This window comes from Hylaeus volcanicus, chromosome 7, assembly GCF_026283585.1.
Source record: "Hylaeus volcanicus isolate JK05 chromosome 7, UHH_iyHylVolc1.0_haploid, whole genome shotgun sequence".
Taxonomy (NCBI): domain Eukaryota; kingdom Metazoa; phylum Arthropoda; class Insecta; order Hymenoptera; family Colletidae; genus Hylaeus; species Hylaeus volcanicus.
Genome location: NC_071982.1, coordinates 5,352,953 through 5,356,183, shown reverse-complemented (window position 1 = coordinate 5,356,183; position 3,231 = coordinate 5,352,953). Strand labels below are relative to the sequence as shown.

The window sequence follows — 3,231 nt, the reverse complement described above, 5'->3', positions numbered from 1 at the left end:
CCGCAGTCTAGTTATAATATTGATAATCTATTCAAAGCAAGTGCATACATATTTTGCAAACAATTTCCACTTTATTTTTATACTCATACATCACATAAAAACGTACAATCTAGAGTCTAATTACACGTTACATCAGCTGTGTGTACTTCCGTCACCACGTTCATCCTGATTTTGTAACGAACAAACCCCAATCAATTTTGTTTCTTAAAATTGCAACCTGATGAAGCGTTAATAGATTATTTAAAAAATCTTCTTGATAAATTTCATTGTCGAAACGTGCATAAGTATTTGTCTCGCTGATCCGATCGTAATGTCGTGCCGTCTGCTGTTTTGTTTACACCGTCTTCGACCGGTGATAACATTGAACGCCCTCTGCTTTGTTACGTTCGTCGCCATTGAAACGAGATCGTTATCCGTGAGTCACGCCGTGGCCACCTCTGTGAAAATATGTATCCAAATACGTGTTGCTTTGATAATCGCGTGTGTACGGCGCCGGCGTAGGGAGATAAGAACGAACGATTTTACGACCATATAAACTTACCTGTGTCCACAGAGAGTTACGTTTATTTTACGCGCTATTCACAAACCGTTCTGCACTCGTTACCCATGCCTACAATAATATTTGCTTAACTGACAGGTATCATTTTTGAGAATTTAAAGTATAGATTATTTTAACCCTTAAATGGACGATTTTTGTTTCACGTTTTCAAAGTTTTCTTCAAAGTGACATTTGACATTAACTTATTTTCAATGCATAAAAATATTGGATAGTACCAACATTAAAAGAAGTACAAAATTCGTTCAGAAATAAAAACTAGTTGTCAAAATTAACAAAAAATTAAAAGAAGGTCAATTTTATCTGTGATGTTTAGTATGTTGTTTAAAAACAACATTGTCCATTTAAGGGTTAAATTACATATAGGTCTTACTAGATTATTATTAGGGGCTTTTATTAATTTATTCCTTCTTCATTTTTATTTTAAGAAAACAATTTCTCTAGGTATCTTGAATTCGAGAGCAACTAGGTTACTATTAGCGATTTTTATCATTTTATTCCTTTTTCATTGTTGGGGTTCGATTTCTTCGATTTCTTCTCGTCATTAATTCGAAAGCATTGTATATCGCACAACAGGTGGTGGATGTTCTCGAAGATCGTCTGGCAAAAAGTAAACATAATATTATTCGAAAAAACCGTCTCGCTGAAAAGTGAAAGCGCTCACTCGCTACGCAATCGACGAACACACTCGATCCTCCAGCATCCACCTCGCACGCGTCTCGATCTTCAGTGTCTTACCGACCGATCTCGACGTCCGTTCGCAATTCCTGCCAAAGAGGATATCTCAATCGAAACTTAGAACAGTGCAATTCGAATTTCGGCTTCTGACAGTGGGAAAGGTTGGATTAATTAATGGTAAATATTAAATTATAGTTCGACACTTATTGACTGCAATCTCGATCCTGTTAGGAATATTTTAGCGAAACAATATTAAGTTTCTCCTAAGTCCAAAAAGTCCGCGGTTACGTAAAACTGCAATCGGTTCGCAAAATTATCTGTTGAATAACATGTTGCACCCGTTCGACTTCATTCAAGTTGTCCTTGAGATAACATTCGAAAATTACAATAGAAAATATCACTTGTATCTACTCGAGTTCGGGCAAAAATGTTTGAGTGTCGTTTCGAGTGATACTTATACCGAGACACCCTGTATAAACCGCGATGTCGCCAAGATTGATTTGTTTGTACGGTGTATCTCGGATGCAGCCGGCGGATGCGGCTAAAAAGCGATAGAGTTAAGTCGGAACGATGAATCAGACCGGAGGAAGCAGTTTCTGGATAATCGCGACACGTAATTAATCTTAATCACCTCTAATAATACGACTCGCTAGAAAGTGACCGACTCCGAGAGGCAAAGACGATTTGATTGGTGAGTGCAGTTTCTTCGGTGCATTCTTTACCGCCTTAACGATACCTAATTCCTACACTCATACATCACGTGTCTCTGCGTCCGTACCTAACCTCATGAATAATAAATAAACGAGTGAATAAATAATTTCTGGGTCACTTCGGTACTTCAGACCTTACTTAATCAAACAAACTACTCGAAGATCGTGTCTAACTCAGACCTAACTTTAAATTAAGGTTAGTTTGTTTGGCGAAAAATGTGTGCAAAGCGGCCACGTTGGAAACTGAGGATTCACGTGACGTGCAACAAGTGGCTAAACGTAGGTTAGTTTAGGGGTAGATTACTCGAGTCACTTGTGGACCTTTGGTATCGTTATTTGCCTTTAATCGTGTCAAATATATATCTTTTACGTATTTTTGTGATATTTTCTTATGCAATAATAATAAAACGAGTTCAGAGTTCGGATTAAAAAAAGCATACACCCCAGTAACTTGCGTCTTAGCCACAATCTAGCCAAGTTCTCGTTGATTTCTTTGTACATTTATCAGTCATTTTTTTCTCGAAAACGAGGAGACCTTGACACAAATCCTCTTGCACTCGTAATTTGTTAGCGTGGTAGAGTAATCCAAAAATATTTTATCAACACGCATGACATCACGACCTTTTGAGGTCTCGAATCCACCTATTTCAGGAACACCCTATAGAATCAATATCTCACCGTTCATTTTTCAATCGGTGCTAAAATACAGGCTGCAAAGTGCCTGCCACCAACCATCTAGCGCACAGTTCTCGCGAAACGGACGTCATTGTCTCGAACAATGAAATTCCTGCAACCGACAAATGACGGCATTAGGCGAGCTGCAGGTGGTGTCACGCGAGCAAGCCGGTCCGCAACGCTAATATGGGCTGTATCGCGGATCGCCTAGCCATGTAATCCTATCACGTTACGGTCTGCTTACGCAAAATTATTTCAGACAAACGTCACGCGATTTTGACCATTCCTTTTGCGGTACGCGCCACCTTCTAATACAGTTATCGAGGAAAGTGTTACGATTCGTCGCCTTCCACAATCCTACGCTGGTATTATAGCATCGAAATAGTAGACAGCAGTTAGCCTATCTATGTAGAGTAAGCAACTGTGGATGAAAGAGGAAGAGGTGCAAAACATGTGTGTTTGTGACTTCTCTATCTGCTATTTTTGTTCAATCTAGGTGAATCTTTGTTTACTCGTTATAAACTATACTTTTCGTTAAAATATGAGGAACAACTAGTCAAAATTTCAACTCGATTGAACAAATGTAGCAGGAGTTATGGGGGAATCACAAAC

At 38.8% G+C, this 3,231-nt stretch overlaps 1 protein-coding gene across 3 annotated transcripts in view; it reads left to right on the top strand.

The window, feature by feature from the left end:
- LOC128879715 (neutral ceramidase) overlaps positions 1-3,231 on the top strand; it is a 30,688-nt gene that overhangs the window by 512 nt on the left and 26,945 nt on the right. The window contains exon 1 of one of the 3 annotated variants that reach the window (XM_054129123.1): positions 484-637. The exons of 1 other annotated variant lie outside the window; for it this stretch is intronic. The gene's annotated coding sequence lies outside the window, so the exon portion shown is untranslated. Of the gene's footprint in view, positions 1-483; positions 638-1,168; positions 1,412-3,231 lie in introns of those variants that run through there. One more of the 3 variants, XM_054129124.1, reaches the window with a different exon arrangement.